At 35.0% G+C, this 19,160-nt stretch overlaps 1 protein-coding gene across 2 annotated transcripts in view; it reads right to left on the bottom strand.

The window, feature by feature from the left end:
• Nucleotides 1-19,160, bottom strand: part of LOC148840699 (leucine-rich repeat and immunoglobulin-like domain-containing nogo receptor-interacting protein 2) — a 318,418-nt gene that overhangs the window by 147,511 nt on the left and 151,747 nt on the right. The window contains exon 3 of one of the 2 annotated variants that reach the window (XM_088933170.1): nucleotides 11,305-11,354. The exons of the other annotated variant lie outside the window; for it this stretch is intronic. The gene's annotated coding sequence lies outside the window, so the exon portion shown is untranslated. The remainder of the gene's footprint in view (nucleotides 1-11,304; nucleotides 11,355-19,160) is intronic. 2 annotated transcript variants of the gene reach the window in all.

The raw sequence follows: 19,160 nt of genomic DNA, 5'->3' as shown, positions 1-19,160 counted from the left end.
GAAGACTGAAGCATGCAAACGTCATTTCTCCTAGGCTATCATTGGGAAGTAATAGGTACTGTAAGTAATTTTGCTATTGTACAGTATATTGAATTCTGAAAGTACTGACATCTTGAGTGCTGATAACGTAAGAGTCTTAGTGATCTTCTCAACTGCATATTGTTTTCACCAGACATAAAGAGCTAAAGGGTATCTGTATTGGAGTAAAAAATTAAAGATCTATGATAAAGGTAGCCTTAGGTCAAAACTGAAATGGTGACAAGCAGATTGATAAGCAGATAAGATCTGTTGCTCATTGGATTGGTTCCTTCTGCTAGACCTTTAAAAATCTATAATCATATTTAAAAGTTGTCTGTTGTCAAAGCAGACATCGGTTTAATTGCTTTTAGTGCATACGATATTTGTTTCTCAAGCAACATTTTCCTCTGTGTCTCAGACAGCACTTACTAGACTTAAATGAGGATTATTCTAGATGACAGTGATGATGTGTCTCACAGGTTGGAGTGCTATTTATGTACCAGATTACAGTACAGTCAAAATTGTACATTACATGTTGCTTAGCACAGCACAGAAAGCAACTTGCAGAATTCTTTGAGTTCCTTTTTAATTTAGACCCTTCTAATTTGTTTGCTTTCTACTGTGTGATTAATATGAGGCATCCTGATGCTTTTTGAAGAAATCCAGAGCATCAGCTTCAAAACATGTGGCAGAGTAACTTGTTCCAAACTTATTAAATTTGTCAAAAGTGCCCGTCTGCCCTCAATCTTAAATGAACTTTCCCTTAAAATACAGGAAACATACTTGACGTTTCTGTATCAAAAGATATAGTTGTAATACAAGTGATTTCATTATTATGTACTTTTCAAATGAATCACAGCTAATTAATTCTTTGAATAGAGAAGAAGTGACAGACAGTTGTAAAGCACAATGATCATCTAGTATTACTGCATTTTTGCTGAATATTATTGGATCTGCAACCTACTATAAAACACATAAGGGCACAAGAAAATTCACAAGCTGTTGTTGTCTTTATGTTTACTTCATTTTCACAAATGTTATATGATTCAAGGAAGTGTTAAAAAGAATTGTATTTTCTTTCTTGTTGCTGTTGTTTGTTGTACTTGAATGTGGACAGTAAGTATAGAGCACTCAAGATGAATAGACTGACTTACTGTACTTCCCATGCAATCAACTGCAATTACAATTACCAGCATTTAAAAGCTTTAAAACTTTTTCAAAAGGTGAAAGTGAGCACACGGTAGCATGTTAAATTTTGAACCATACTGTATGTTAAGAGCCACCTTAGCGTGGGTTACTTTTTCAAATCTGTACGTTACTGTGACATAGTGTATGAACTAGTGTATCCATTTCACGCTTTATGTAAATTCTTACAAAAATATTACACATACAGTACAGCACAACATATAGTGTCAAACAACCTATAATATAGATGCCTGTACCTTATACACAGCTCAGAGCTTAATATACTTGTCACTTTAAAGACTGGATGAAAAAATTGTTCTCTGACAATATAGTCTATACTTTATAAAAGGAAAACAGGTATTATTTCACTTCTTTCAGAAAATAATAAGTGTTTGCAATCTTATATTGCAAAGATTGGTCCACTGGGTTTGAGAAGCTGCTGTCTGTCAGAGGTAACACGCAACATCAAAGAAACAGCTTTTTCAAAACCCAATGCAACAGATAAGCAAAATATAATTCACCAAATGTACTGTTGATTTATTTTTGCCATAACAGAAAATGAAAATGGTAAAATCAATAATTTCAATAGAAGGCCTCTCTTGACCTCTCATTCCTATTGGTTCACAACCAGAATCAGTCTCCTACAGCTACTGTTTAAAGTTGTGCTGTTCAGTGACAGATTTGTGCCAAAATAATTGTGTGATGGCTACCCTTAAAGAACTTCAGGAATCGGTGAGACCAAGATACACCAAAATGTGATGAGTTAATTCTTTATTACCTCTAAATGCACAGTATTACTACAATTATAAACAGCGCAGTGCAATGAGAATGTGAAGATTCCTTTCTGGGTATTTTTAGCCTTTATAATATGGCGATGTGCCTCTTAATGGCAAAGAGACAATGCAGTGATTATCCTCCAACTGGCAATAAACAAAGTAAAGAGGAAATTAAATCTGTGTGAATAAAATATGAGAGAAACACGAATTACAAATCTACTGTAACTCAACAAAATCCTTTTTTATTACATTCCATTTGGAAAGGCAATGAAAAGGTTATGTTACATTGTCAGATATCTTAATAGATCAAGCATAGGCAGCTCAAGTGTTCAGGAGCCACAAGACCTGCTGATTTTCATTCCATTCTGGTCTTACTATCTTACTTAAGATAGGTGGATAAGTAGTCAGATTATGTGTTTTTTAATCTTCTATCCAGTTACTAATTGAATAATTGTTGCAAAATGTGTAGCACTCTAGCCCTCAAGTACTGGATTTTCCAATCTCTGTTATCTGCTCTTATATAGGAACCAGCAATAACAAGTTTACTCTTTATTCTGTACTTTATTCTTTGTACTTTCTAATAATACACATTGTTTGTTATTACATTTTCACAGATGTAAATATATTATTTGAATGTCCTTAATGAAACACAAGGACTCTATTAGCATTTTGAAAAACATACTGTGCGTTATGTTAAGTAGAAAGCAAATTGTACCAAGAAATTATGTATAAGTAAGTTTAGTATGTTATTATATCAGCAAGTTGTTGTATATACTACAGGTTGAACAGGTTGTCTCCTCTGAAACTAAGAATGAAAATATTAACACATATATTTCCTATTTTTCATAGCATGTAAAAATAGCCTGGATAATAACAATACGATTTCACAATATGTTTTAAAAGTCAAGTAATAATGTATATTTTAATTTTCATCTTTGTTTGGATTTTGTTTTTTTTTTGTAATGTAAACAAAGTAAAAAAATATCAGTGGCCTGATTGTAAAATCAAAATGCCAAACAATCTCTCATTATTCACATTGCTCACACGATGGCATTAAATCAATCAAGACTTTTAAGAGTTTGCAATTGGGAGATTCATACTGTATGACCCTATAAAACACCAGGATGAAACCACAAAGCTCATATATTAGATTTCCTGGCATGCAATGTAAAATCTTGCCGAAAGATAATAAGTATTTGTTTGGAAGGTATAACTGGATAAATGGAAGTCATAGCCAGCTATTCAAATAGGCATTAAAAATGTAGCAGTGGCAAATTAATAAACATCCTTCATTTAATATGAAGTATCAATAACATGAGGTAAACCATAATCCTCTCCTAGGTTGTGTAGGAAGTATTTAGTGCAGAACATTCTCTCACATGACCGTGATAACAAAACACAATAGTATTGCCAGGGATGCCTTGTTAGACCACAAAATACTATTTTTTCAAAGTAAATGCCATATTATTTTAAATATTCAGAATATGAAATGCTTGGAAATACACATATTAAACTAACATACTGTATACAGTAATGTCCAGCATTTTTACATGCTACTGTACAGTGTTTCGTCAACAATAAAAACAAATGCATAAAAGCAATAGTTAATGTCAAAAATTAAGTTTTACAAAATTTAAAATGATGTGAAGCTTTGACTAGTCTTAATGCAGATTAAAAGAAAACAAATCTTTAAATGTTATTATTAGGCATTTCTCTGGCCACTCATATTGGTGGGGCAATATGAAATGGTGATGTTATTCCATCAATTCATAGCAGTACCAATCCTGAGCAAACTGTCTGCTACAAGAATTCTATGCTTATTTGAAAGCATTGGCATTCATGTAGAACATTCAGAGTTAAATTACCACAATAACCATTTCCATTTCACATGCAATGTCTGATAATCCTATAAAAAGTGTATGCAATCTCACTGCTAGAGCACAGTAGCACAAAGATGTACTGTACAATAGCAAGTGTCAGACTCCCTACATGAAGGCAAGCCAACAACTAGTATCAATCATCTCTTATAATGAGAGGCTGCCATTTTAATCTGTCAAGTAAAGCAACATAGTGACTTCATTATTAACATGTGTAGTTTTCACTGACATCATCTTTGCTGTGCTTAATCTCTGCAGAACCCCTTTGCCAAGCCCTAATTAGCTTCAGAACATTGTACTAAAAGCTGCCACTCTCTCACAAAACCTTTTCAGTCATAAACATGGACAGCATAAACAGTTGGCTTGTGATTTCAGCTGTGGACCCGTGTGATTACAGATATGTTGCTAATGATTTGGTTTTCATACAAATTGAAGGTGTTTAAGGCTTTATTACACAACCTAAAGCTATTGTTTTATCCTGAGGCTTGTATGCAGTCATGTGCTATGCTATAATCCTATAAAAAGGTAATCTGAACAAATCTGAGAACTGTAGCCAAACAGATGTGTGTCTGGAGAATATCCATTAATTCCCCTCATTTTGGTTTTGTTTTTTTTCTATAATCTTTAGCCAGAGTGATTCTGACTGAAGACTTATTGTTATTGGATTTTTTATTACCATAGCATTTTTTCTTCTGCTATCAATAAAATTAATATTACAATATTTTTTTTTCTTGCGATTGTTTACAGTATATAAATATCGGCTTTTGTTTTGGAGATACTATATCTTGATTGTAGGAGTTTTATATATTTTACTTTTATATATACAGTAGTACTGTATATGTTTTGTTATAACTGGAAGATAAACACCAGGAACATACAGTATGGTTTTACGTCTCAGAAGTTGAATTTTTTTTTTACTTGTATAAAAAAAGAATATTGAAAATAGTTGTACACCCCTGATTCACCTTAAAGATGTAATCATTTAGAACGCAGGACAATGTCAACCGAATGATTGTGAAGTAGACCATTGGGACACCTATCTCTGCACTCTTAGGCAATAATTGCAGTTGGTACAGCAACGCCCTTTGCAACAAGAGGCCCCACAGGTAGTAAATGGTTAAGAGAGGTATACTGTAGACCAGGTCTATGATGTATTCATGATATGATATGAGCGCATAGAAAAAAGGTTGAGGTTCGTCTACAAATTGAGAAGGTCTGATTCACGACTTGAGGGATATCGGGGTAATAGGGTGGAAGGGGAGGCCCTGTCTGAACAGGGCAGGTGGAAGTAGTGAGAGTCGTTATACTTGCAGCACATTAAAGATGAGATCAATACCATAGTCCCACAATGTTGCCAAAAGAAGAAAAAAAACATTCAATATACAGTATATGGACAATTAACAGTACAATAAATCTTGATAATCATTTGCTTAATTCCAGCCTATTATGGTGTGACTGGTTGAGTGAGCTTTTGAGGAATAGGAAATCAAATGGATCTGGGTTTTCTTGGGAGTGGGTGTTCCTCCCAAGGCTGATTTTGTGAAGGCTGTTTCAGGTTTGGGTGGGGGTTATGCCAATAATATGTGAAGGATATTTTTCAGTCAATAAAAGATCTCTAGTCAGAAGAAAAAGAAGTCTGAGTAACTATGATAAAGCAAGAGAGTTTTTCTTCTGTTGGAATGGGAGGAACTATAAAGGAGATAAATGTGAATAAGTGGGCTTGTGATACACATACTTCTATACTAGGCAGTTATGTAAAGACCTGCATCCAATAAAAGCTTTTTTTTTACTTTTAAAAGAGAAATTAATCTCTGCTTCTTCCTTTGTAGCCCACATGCTGACAAAGCTCCCCACTCCAACCTTTTTACTAACAATATTCTCAATAGAATAGGGAGCAAGGTAAGAAACACAAGAACAGATGAAGCATTGAGGAAAACAGAAAGAAACAAAAAAAGTCTTGAACAGATTTAGTAACACTTTGTTCAAAAAAGATTTTGAGATTTGTTTACATCTCGCAAAATAGAAAGTTGCTGAATATGTACAGTATCTATAGGAAAAACATCACAGTTCCATTATTACAAGGAACATTTTATCATAATAAAAATTGTTTCTAATCTTCTGTTTATAGAAGACTTCTACTGTATATACTTCTGAGTACAATATTAAGATCACTTTATTGGCCATTATTACAAGGAACATTTTATCATAATAAAAATTGTTTCTGGCCTTCTGTTTGTAGAAGATTTCTATCTACTTCTGAGTACAATATTAAGATCACTTTATTGGCCATATATAATTTCTTGTATTAGGAATTTGTTTTTTCTCATACCCCAACTAGCTCTTGATGAGACACACAGATATAGGTAGAAATGGGTCACCCATTTATACGGCACCCCTGGAGCAGTTGGGGTTAAGGGCCTTGCTCAATGGCCCAACGGAGTACGATTCCTCTTCTGGCTGCAGGATACAAACCGGCAACCTTCCAGCCACAGGCACAGATTCTTAGCCACAAAGCCACTGCACTGCCCCCCGCCAATATTATACCGAATCTTTAAATTAGAAATTAGCCAAATTGGCGATAGCTATAGAAAACCATGAATGTATATGAATCCAAAGAAACATGGAGAAAGTGCATTCAAATGAAATGAGATGCAAGCCGCAATTGTTATAACAATGTTAATGTGCTGCCAAAACAGGTCATTCTGGGAGCATTGTCAAAATCCATGATATATTTGCCACAATACACTGAGATCTATTGCCAAGGAAAGGGAGATTTTTTGTTCTCTTTGATTTTTGAAAGGTGTACTGTAGCCCTTACATGTTTGAGGTTTTATTGAAGAAAATAAAAATGTCCCAAAGTTCCAATGAGATTTGCAGCTTTTTCTGAGGCCATGTGCAGCAATGAAAACACAACAGCTCATGTTTTTAGCTCACTGTTGTTCTTTTTATGTCAAAAGCATTCATCCAGGCTGGGTTAGGAGTCTGTGGAGAAGCGGCAGTCTGTTAGGTAATATGGCCTAGTCCCTGTAGTCCCTGGACACGGCTGACCTTCTGGTATAGGAAGGAGTGGATATCTGAGTAAAGCACAGGAGCAAAGAGTCAAACTGCTCTGGGATTGCTTAGGGGCTGAGGGAAAACATTTGGAATTACTTGGCTACATCTTAAGCACTGGGGGGCTTTAATTGAGGGAATCCAAGAGCAAACACGACTGCTATTAATGTATCATTTTGCCTTGGTAATGTATCTCAAAGGGCACCATTTTTTTAATTGCGTCATTGAACTTATCCTAACCTTTTGAAAAAAGATTTTGAGTAAGTTCATAAAAAATTAAAACAGAAAAAAAGACTTGAGTCCTAAGATTAAATGCATTTGCTGGCTTGTTCTGTTTAAGTTGTCATGTTCAGAAGCATGATGATGAATACATGCTTAAGTTGTATTAATTATGTAAAGTTACTGCCTTTAAACCCTTAAAAGGTACTCAGTCTTTCTTTAGTGTGAAGTACAGTTCAGTCACCCTTTCTTAGTCTTCCATAGAGTACTGCTCACAGTGAAGACTTTTTTTACAATGATTTGATTAATCAGATTAAAATTACATTTGAATTTAAAAGACTGATGGAATATAAAACATAAACCTTGCTATTACTGTAGAGTGTACTTTTTTCTGCCTCTTGTTAAACCTTTTACCTCCAAAAGGTTCTCTGCAAGACTTATTTTATTAAAGATGTATCAAAACAGGATTATATTTGTTTGATTGGTTTTAAGCAGGTGATGTATTGATGTGATTGCATTAGAGAGAGGCTCTGTAGAGTCTGTGCAGAACACTTCCATTTATTTATTTAAAAAACTTTGTTTTTTTTCTTAAATTACTTATTATAAAGAATATTGATTTTTTTCCACCACATTGAAAATGTGGTGTAATGTGTACAATACAGCCTTCAAGACATTCAAATTAACATAAAAACATAATAGAAGTTACATATTTCTGAAGCATACATTCGTTTTTTTTTATTAATGGGATCTTTCATTGGTATGGTTTATTTTTTTAAATATATAGACAGATATCTATGAATGTAAACAGTATGATAAAGATCCTTAAAATATCTGTATCATATAATATAAAATTATAATTGTATAATGTAAAATTTGAATTATTAGTTCAAATGTAGGTGTATGTTTTTACCAGTACCATATCATATTAAACAAATTCTATATTTTTTAATGTTCTGTAATTATATTATATATTGGATAATGTTATCTGTATACAGAACTTCTCACACAGCTGTTTGTAAGTAATAAAGATTTTCTTTATCAATACAGTACAACACAGTCAATTTGCTGGTGTTAACTCTGAGTTACAGAGTTTTAGCTGCTGGTTGTGGAAAGCAATCTGAGCAATTCCATAACCCAGGCATTACAACTAGTCCCTTGAAACATATGAAACATATAATATTATTTAGAAGCAATTCTCATTTGCAGGCACTAGAAAGCACAATTTACAAATGTTCAATTTACAGTAAAAGGTCGTTGCACACCACAGTGTACCTCACTGTGTGAGCTGGAGATAATAAACTGTCCATAGCCTGCACCCAAGTCTTTTCACCAGTTTCTTTATTATTCATAGTCTAGGCTAACCATGTCTACTATTAAACTCTAAGTTGAGACACGAATGTAAGAATGTATAGGGTCATTTTGTCATTATGGATCTCTTGCTAAGAATGCTAAGACAGGTTACTAGAGAATCTCACTGCATAATGCTGTGTTTCTGTCTGTCATCTGTAATTCCACTTTTGTTAAATTACCATTTGCTTTACCATGATTTGATGCGTGAATTAGAAAGAGCTCGGAAGCAACTTTCATTAATCTTTTCTTAGCCATAGCCCCACAGAAACATTTGCATCTTCCATAAAGTATTTTATCATTACTCTTTTCAGCACAGGAAGAAATCTAATTGCACTTCTTGGAGTTATATGTACTGAGGTAAGCAGAGAAGAACGGAGCATCATAGAATTCCTCATATCTTCTCTTGCCTTGCATTTTATAGCATGAGATATCCAATCCACTTCCATATTTGATCATTTCTTGAAATATATATACTGTACATGCAGTATACAGTATACCATATATTCTGACAGTTTTATACCTTCAAAACTTTGTTTCTCTACTTGGTACATTACAGTATCCTCCCACACACTTTCTAATAATAGTCCAGATTTTCTTAATGGAAAACACAAGGAACATGTTGGAAGGAGTCTGGAGGGACTCAACTTCACCTATCCCAAATCCAAAGCTTTTGCCTTGAAGTTTACTATTCACTTTCTCTCCTTTGCCTGTGTTGTCATCTGACACAAATGGTATGCTGATGTACTTTCATTATCCAGACTACCATTCTTTATTAGCTCATTAACCAAATTCAATCATGCCTCCTGGATTGAGACACGCTTTTAAAAAATGTCAATAATGAAAGCTCAGCTTTTGAAACTATTAAAAAAAACTATTAAAACAATCCTGGAAATGCATGACTGTCTTCAGGTTATCATTCTAAGGTCTAACCTCTGTCTCTTCAATGTATTGCACTATGCTGAGGATTTAAGAAGCCTTCATGTTGACAGGTGTTTTTTTTTTTGCACAAGAAAGCCAATAGTTTCATAACATGGATTTTGATTCACAAGGTTTGTGAAATTCATACAGTCCAACTGAAGGCTACTGTGAACAGTTATGTCTGCTTATAAGCATTACAATCAGAACTGTATCTTTTGAAATACAAATCTATCTTCACACACAATCAAGGCAAAATAGTCAGAACGACCATATAACCACTGCTGTCAATCAACTCATACAAGTTTTGTGTATAAAGTAGATATTTGTAACTATCTGTAAGTGATAAATCATTACCAAAAGAGCACAAAATCTACACAGATAAACGTTTTGGTTAGTTATCCTGAAAGTTTATTTTTTGAGAGCTTATATTTATTTCCTCTATATTCACCGCACTTGCTGGTCTCCTCTATTAATAATCTCATACAGTAGGAGGGCATCAGTTGACAGATATTATATTCTTATTCTTCTATCCTATTATATATAAATATGTTATATCATTAATGGAATTTGGAGAGTTTTTAGTAAAACATCATAAGCCTTCTGATTTACACTTTACTTCAACATCTGTTGTAATAAATATTTTTTTAGAGAGTAGCTTAAGGAGGAAAGTAGGATAATAGAATAAACTTAGAAAATGCATCCATTATGTTCATATACTGTACATCCATAGAATTGTACAGTATATGAAGAATTACCACAATGAAAATGTAAAAGCACGGCTCAGCTTATCTGTCATTTTCAAATTAATTATTCACAGAGTAAAATTCATAATAACAATGGAATAGGAAAATTGGTAAAAGAAAACAAAATGCTACCTTATTTTTATGTTTTAAATTTTTGTGTTTAATGAAACACTTGAGGGTAGCATGGTCCTGGGGCCTTGGGTTCAATTCTGAACCTGGGGTGCTGTTTGCATGGAGTTTGGATGTTCTCACTGGGTTTGCGTGGGAGTTTGACGGGTGCTTTGGTTTCCTCCCACAGTCTAAAGGCTTCTGTGAAAATTGGCCCTGCTGTGAGTGTGTGTGTCTGTCTATGTGAGCAGTGCACCTGACTAGGGTCCCCTCCAGACATATCCTGCTGATAGGCTTCAGCTCCCCTGCAATTCTGAATTGGATGAAGTGGTTAGAAAACAGATGGATGAAATACCTCAAAAGGTAAAAACATTTTAGTATTACCTATACTAAAATATAAAATATTTTCATGTAATAGACAAAACACATGCCTATGCCTGGTTGGAGGATTTCCTCAACGTGTTGGTCGACATTTAAATATATATGTTATATATTCATATGCTGTATATACTTTGAAAGTACATTTTCAATAAATAGAGTACAGTCCAAAGTCCTCTTATGGTCAAAAAATAGTTATCCAATGAGTTTGATGGCAGAGTGCTGTTATACCATCATATGCTCACAGAAGCGACTCCACCCACCTCTGTTAATTTGAAGTGTGGAGTGTGATTCAATTTCTATGTACAGAATACCACCTGCACCTGCTTCGCTAACTCACAGAAGTGTACAGACTTCATGTTATATAATAATCACAGGTGTGTTGTAGTGCCGTGCAATGTCAGGATACTGTAATAACTCACAGACGCTTACAACCCCATTGGGGATGGGCTCTGCAACCAGTATTCAGTGTCTTAATTCAAGGTAGCAACCACAGGTACACCCATGTAAAACACCACTTGGTGTTATACCAAAATCAACTTTGTGTTGGACCACCTAACTCATAGCTCTGACATATAACCCTGTGATTTCCATCTCTTTGGACCAGTAAAGAAACACCTGACCAACAGATTTGGAGAAATTGAATTCTACAATGTCTTGGTCATGGCCATATAAACTTACCTTTGTCACAGTTTTGTATGGTACAGTGTCACATTTTCAGATGGCACTTACTGTAAATGTGAACAAAATTTGATATTTAGTACAGGTAATTTTAAAAGTCAATCATAATTTAACCTCTATTGTATGACTGACGGGAATGAATCTAGAAGAGGGCATATTGAATACTAATGTTACTACATTCTGGACAGAAAATCTGCCTTTTGCTTAGGGTCCCATTTTAATCACAAATATAAACCCCTACTGTACACTGATATAATCTGTCTCTGAGTCTACATAAACATGCCAGAAATGTAACAAATACTGTAGGTGCAAATTCCATCTCTTCATACAATATGTAGATGGCAGCTGTGATTTTGTTTTTTTTTAGGTAAAAAAATCTTCAGAAAAGTTACAAATGGCTGATGTTTTTTAAGCAAAGGCAAAATATTTCATTCTCACCCCCCAAGTCATGAGATCAAAAACTCGGGGAATACTGTATGTTCCAGGATCAGCCTTTTTGTTTATTGGATTTCCTTTATAGCTCACAAAAACATAAGAAAAACTTGACATGCAAATTACAATGATGTGGTAATGTAATTGTTGGAGAATGGAATATGAAGATTTGCAATGTACCAGAAACTTTGTACTATAAAATGAAGGAAAATAGATCATTTTCAAATAATGGAACAAGTAAAGGTTTATTCCATGCTGAAAAAAGAAGAAAAGAAACACTACATTTTGGCTGTAGGTTCTTCGGGTGGCATTTTCAAATAATGCCTTGAAATTAGTTGTATTTTTCTCCCCTCACAGTAACAAGTATCAGAAACTGATCTGCCTTCTCCTCAGCATACAGTACAGTATGTGCTCTGTTACAGTATATTCTAATTATCTATTGCTTCAGGGTTCTGTCTCTTTACATACCAAAGACTTCCAATTAAGCTTACTTTCAAGAAATGTTAAGACTCACTTCAATTAGTCCTTGAAGATACAAGAAGATACAAGAAGAGTATATGTAACATCATTCAAACATACAGTACAAAAGCTCTTAATAATAGTATTTTTTCACTCCTGAGTTTCCATAAGCCTAAGATACAGTACTTCCAATCATTTCACGACTATCAAACTTATTTGGATTACAAATCCAAATCCAAATGCAGATGTGGCAAAAAATAAATAAATACAACAATAAGGACTAGAATTAATCATTTTAACTCAATTCTAACTCTAAACCTAATTTTAAAATAATGTAACCAAGGTTTAGAAAAGGGAAGACTAAAACTGAAAAAATAAGCCAGCATTTACTTCAGACCATTACTTTGCTCCTAATGAGGCAGTCTTTATTTGTCCCTGTGTCCACATGCCTCTTCCAGAAGAAAAGGTAAGTTACTAGGTTTCTACAAAATGTGATTTCAGAAAGAATTGGGGTTTGTGGTGCTGTAGTGTCTGTTTTGAGCCCTGAAAAATGTTTCATATTTCTGAAAAAAAGTAAATGACCACAAAAGACTTCATATGACTGAACAAGGATCCTTTATTTTTGTACTTTTAACATGAAATTTAGTTTTTTGATGAGACAGTCCAAAAGAAAGATGAAACTCAATTACAGGGCTTAGGATTTAACCATTATCTGTTAGTTTTGACCCCACTGCAGATAGTGTGTAACCATCGGACATACAATCCAGCTCACTTGTTGAACTTACTGATAACTTTAAGCTTTATTGATTACAGTGTAATTTGGTGCATTCCTGATACAATGCCAAAGTGTGTAATGTACTGAATATAATAGCAAGCTGCAGTTCCAACAATCTGAATTTATGCCTTACTAATTTAATAAAGCATAACCTCCGCTGCCCCTGTGATACAAGCAACATACCATGACTGAAACAAAGACATACTCCAAAAAACAATTTTCTTTTAAAACTTGAAGCTGAAAGGCACAGTGGTTAGCATAGCTGCCTTGCAGTGCTGGGGCCCTGGGTTTAATTATCTACATGGGAGTTTTATGCTCTCCTTGTGTTGCTATGGGCTTCCTTTGGATACTCCAGTTTCCTAAACAGTCCAAAGACATGTTGGTAAGCTTGTGTGTGTTTCTGTTGCCTGTGTGTGGCCTGTGATGGACTGGTGCCCTACCCAGGGTGTATCCTTCTTTGAATCCAATTCTTCCTGGACAGGCTCCAGTCAATCATGACTCTGAATTGTATAAGCAGTTATTGAAAGTGATGTGATGATGACGTGATATAACATGTGAAACTCAAACCTAGAATGGTTCACACCTTGTGCTAGACAACAGATGTTCAAATACTTCCTTAAAAAGATAAATTAGCATAGTCGTATGTTGTAACACTTGAACCTGTGTGTGTCTTACACCCTGATTGACCAACAAGTTGTGAAAATGGAATTTTCAACATTCCCAATCAGTGAAAGTCCCCAGGCAGGTACACACAAAAGCTCTACACAGGCCTGTTAATGTCATTAATGGCAAGGAGGGGTCTTCTAGCTACAGTCTCACAATGAAAGTCTGTCTAAAGCCTGTATACTTCTGTCATTTAATTAAACTCTGCTCTGAAAGACAGATTGAAAGATAAGACAGTGCAGAAAAGATGTCAGAGAACACTATTCTTCCTTAGACTGACAGTGACAAGTTATTGAATCTGCTGCTAATGCTGAAATGGCTGAGGTACTGTACTGTCCGAATGACAGCAAAACGTCATTAAATGAAAGTCAGGATGACAGCTGGTGACTGGTAAAGACTGACAGAGCAATTAATCATACAGCTTAGTCTGAATAAAGTCATCAGCAGGACACACTCTCAGCAAAATAGTCTAGCTACTTTGGATCACTGTAAAAAGTGTACAGTATGTCAATAATAAAAACAACCACAAAAATGAAAAAAGGTCTCAAAGTGACACAGGCACAGTCTTCAACTGTTTTTTAAAATCACATACTTGTGGGGTACATTAAACCTACAAAACCTAAAGTAATTATTTGCAAAATAAGAACTTTTTTTTACAGATCCAGTATGCTTTGACTAAAAGCAAGATACATATGAATTTATTCTTGTGCTACAGAGCACGTTTAGGACAACTCTCAAGCTTTTATTCATCAGAAGACTTCATAAACCTCAAAGGTCAAAGAAACAGTAGGCTTTTGTTGTAGAAAGTCATAATGGAAAATTTTGTTTTTAGCATTTTCATCTTTGATCACTGTAATTTTTTCACAAACATATCAACATTGCTTCCTGTCTTCAGAATTTTTACCTCAGGCGTTTTCTGTCCCGTTCTAATATGATTTTCCAAATTTAGGCCTTAGGAATTATTTCTTCACCATTAAAGAAATTTATCATACAGTTTTTTTTTGCTGTATATTTATTTTCATTATACATTTACTGTATATTTCTACTAGGAAATCATTCCTGAAAATCATTAATGGCTGTACTTTTAGTTTATTTTCATCTCTCTCCAACATGATTTGTTTGTTCTACTTTTATTACAAAATTATCATCATCTTTAAAAAAAATCAAGGATTCTATGGGTAAGAGCAGTTAGAAATAAGGACAACAGGTATTTTTTCAGGGTTGTGGGATTCTGGAACAACCAATCCTGCTGTTAAAGGTGACATCCTGGATTCTAAATGGATACCATCATATCACTTTGTTTCTTGCAAAAAAATGGGTTAATGGGTTATATATGTTGAATGGCCTTCTCTATTTTGCAACCAATGTTATTTTGCAACTTCGTGTTATTTTATAACTTTTCCAGTGCAAATTTAGTTTCATTTGTTTAAAACATTATTTTGAATATTTATTCTGGGGAATTGTGGGAAAGGGGAGACAAAAAACGACAGAGTTAGGCTGAGGTTGTAGGTGTGAAAGGTTGGATGCTTGACTAGCAATGGGGAAAAAAGAGAGAGAGAGGAAGAGAGAAAAGCATTTTGGGATTGAAAAGGGAAGTTTCCCCTGTTGTTATTCAGAGTAATGTGCCTGTCAAACTAGACCGTTGATAACAGACACACAGAAATTCTAGAGAGGTACAGAATCACAGAATGTCTCATACTATATGAGAAACTGTTACAGTCACATCACCAAGGTGGCCTGATGTGTTTATGGACTATGCCGATTAGCTTGCCCATGTTTTGCCACCCTTGCCTTTACAAACTCTGCAACTATACAACCAACAACTTTCAAGTGTTACAAAGTAGGCAGATTGCAATTCCACAGTGGGCTACTCATATGCTGCTCTAAGCGGTGCATATACTGTAATTGTCACTCAAGACAGCTGCTGATAGTGTTGATAGATACCATTGTGAACATGGTGCTACCATGTAGAAGACCTACTGTATAGGATGAGCATGTTTGCTTTGGTGCATGAAAGAGGGAGTTCAACTTCATTCATGTTGTTCATTTTAAGATGTTTAAGCAGTTTACAAGTTTAAGATGTTATCTGTAATACTGTTATTTTATGTACATGGATTTTGAGTAAAATCAAACTGTGATTTCCATGAATGAAAGAGGATTTTTTCTCCCACAACAGTGCTAAAGATAGTGGTGTATCTTTGTAAAATTGCATAAGATGAAACACTGCACACAAGCATGCTGTTTAAAACATTACTTCATCCCCTGTATTTAAAAATGTGATCTGGAATCATCATTAAATTGCAGTTTAAGATGAACCAGATCAGAACACAAGATCAATCTTGTGTCTTTTATGCATTTGTAGTTTTTTTTAAGTTGACAAAAACATTTATGCACCTCATTGATAATTAGGTTCGGAATACTTCAATTGAGTGTCAACCCTGGAATGTGACCCTCTCCTCTTTTAGATGCCAAAAAAGCGCCTTCATGTGCATTATTTTAATTGTACAATACCTGTTGTGTAAATGTATTCATATATTTCCTTAAACACATTATTATAAACTTAACTTTACAGTATATGACTGAATAACATTGTTTCACCCAAACTAAGACAGTAATGATGAGAAATGGTGGTGAAGACAGACATGATCAAAGATTTTATTTTCAGTGACGGTGAATGCCAGGTGTGTAGGAGGGAATCAAAAATATTATCTGTGTGGTATTCATAATGTCCTGACGTGGAAGATGGTCTGCAGTACATCACTAATATAAAAAATAGACAGAAAATCGTTTTTGTCAGATGTAGACTCTAGCCTAATGAGAAGAGACTTTCTCTCTTATTCAGGTTCTGTGCTAACAAAGCTCACTTTCACAAAATCCTTCCCAAAACTAGTAACAACTTTAATTGACTATGTCCTGTACCTAAAAAAATAGATGGCATTCATAAAATCGAAGAAGTGACAACTGCACAGACAGTTATACTTCTGGGCTTTCAGAGTGCAGAAACAGCTTCTGACAGTCACCACCTGGAAAAAATCCTTGAAGCTAATGTCTGCATTTCAGAATCCTCCAGTCCAAAAAAATTGTCAGCCAAAATAATTAAACGAGGTTTTAGTGAATGGTTAAATTTAATCAGACAGAAATGGGGTTCAACTTTCATTTTTATGGATAATAATTGCAGTACACACCACTCTCTCTTCTAGATTTATATACAGTAGGAAACATTTTTATAAATGCAACTCCATCTGTTGTGTAATTCTGCACTAGTTATGTGAAAAAAACTACATAAAATAATTAAGTAATAATTAACTGAGTCAGAAAAATGAAGGGATATTTGATGTTAATGGGAGTACTAATGATTTGTCTCGGCAGTTTCCCTGTCTGTTAAGTCTTCAGCAAAGTTGGGTGATTGCTAATCCCCCAGGGCAGGATTCTTTGAAGGTTAATGAATGCCAGAGGGATGGAATTGGCATTTACTGAAAGTTTTTCTGTCTCAATTTGGAGGTTATGATTCACACACACACACACACATATATATATACTGTATATATATACTGTATTTATCTTTATCAATCAATGGAAGTGTAAATTAACATTAAATTGAAAACAGGACAGTTAAATAAACCCATAGAAAACAAGGTGTGTTGTTCAGCACTCTGCAGCCAACATCAATAATCAGATTAAGATGACAAAATCCATGTCTTAGTTTCTGAGATATTGCATTGCAGATTCTTCAGATTCTAGAGAAATCAAGAGAAAGAGGAAAACACTTACTAAATACTAAAATGAGTGTAAAACAGAGAAGTACTTTATTGTCTCTTGAACATTTGTCATTTTAAAGATTAAGATTACAAAAAACTGTATAAATATGAACTACAAAAACAGCAGATGTCCAAACCTTCTATTTATATTTACAATATTGTGTAATGCTTGAAATCAAAGAGGTAAAAGGCAATTCTCTCTTATATTATGATTAACCTCTGAACCACTTACCATATTGTTAATTAAGAATCTCTGTGGGAATGTTTAAGGCCCTGCAGAACAGAGAAAGCAACTCTACCCCTAACCATAAACGTAACTAGAATCCCATCCTTTCTACTGACCATTAACCTCACTCTAATGCTGACTTAAAAACAAACTTTAAAATGCTTTAAAAACTTTAAACACAGCTGATATATACAGATCTTAGGATTGCTATTGAACCTGCAAAGTGTTCACCAAGTTAAAGCCAAAGAAACCAACCAAGGGAAAACTTGTCCTAACAAATATAGATGATAGTTAAAAACTGCACTGTACTGTATCAGCATCATCACTAGTATAATCATCTTGGTAGCCAGGGTTGAAGTGAACCCTGGCTGTCATAAAACGGAACATACAGCACACCTGAGAGTAAGTTAAATACTGTACAAGAGATTCCATTGTTATTTAAATGGTGATACTGTCATTGCACAATTGTGCATATTGCACAATTTGAAATATGCTGTTTTACAAAAGAAATAACACTTAGTTCTATTGGTGTTAAGGGTTCGGTAATAGGGACCGAACCAGTGAATGAACCCACTTGCAGGAGCGAACAAATCCAAGTCGTAATCCGTAAGCAAACCGTAATCATAGGAACGAGCCGAGAGTCCAGGGGAAGCAAGAAATCCGAAGGGAACGAGTACCGAAGCCGAAGGGTGATCCGAAGTTGTAGTCCGTAAAGCAATCCGAGAATCCAGAGGTAGCCAGTGATCCAAAATAGAGCGATAGTACCAATCCAAGCCGAGATCCGAAAAGCCGAAGTCCGAAGGGAAAAACCGCAAACCGAAATCCAAGACAAACACAGTGTAGATGAAGCGCAACCAGGAAGCTCGAAAGGGAAAACCAATACTGAGCAACGAGGTAGGGAAGGACAGGTGTTTAAGTAGGATGAGACGGGGGTGTGGTGGTGAATGGGAAAACAGATAGGTGAACTGATGGATAGGGGCTACGCCTACTTCTGCCTCCTCCATTGCCGAGAGGCAGGGATCGTAACAATTGGATTTAGTAAATTATTTTAACATTTATCCATTTTATCTATTTTCTGACTGCTTCATTCATTTCGGGGTCGCGTGGGAGCCAGAACCTATCCCAGCAAGCAACAGGCACAAGGTAGGATACATCTTGGATGGGATGCCAGTCCATCACAGGGCACACACAGACACAAACATGCACAGACTCAAACCAGGGGCAATCAAACCAATTAACCTTTCTGCATATATTTGGACTGTGAGAGGAAAACCCACACAAACACTGGGAGTACAAACAAATCCAAACAGATATGTCCAGAATTGAACCAAGGGATTGAGCTCTATGAAGCAGCATTGTTAACCTCTGTGCTTCCCTATAATTATTTTAACATAATGTATAAGGAGTAAATTAGCACATTTTGCTATGGTATGACCTTCCTGAGCTTTAACAGAATACATATACCTACATAGTATAGACTGGATAAGCCTTTGGAAATTACATGTTCTGATAGTCCTGAATAATTGTAAGTGGCTGGTGAAAG

The sequence above is a fragment of the Atractosteus spatula genome, chromosome 1, assembly GCF_055471065.1.
Source record: "Atractosteus spatula isolate fAtrSpa1 chromosome 1, fAtrSpa1.hap1, whole genome shotgun sequence".
Taxonomy (NCBI): domain Eukaryota; kingdom Metazoa; phylum Chordata; class Actinopteri; order Semionotiformes; family Lepisosteidae; genus Atractosteus; species Atractosteus spatula.
Note: the sequence above shows the minus strand (reverse complement) of the source record. Positions and strands in the feature narration are given on the sequence as shown.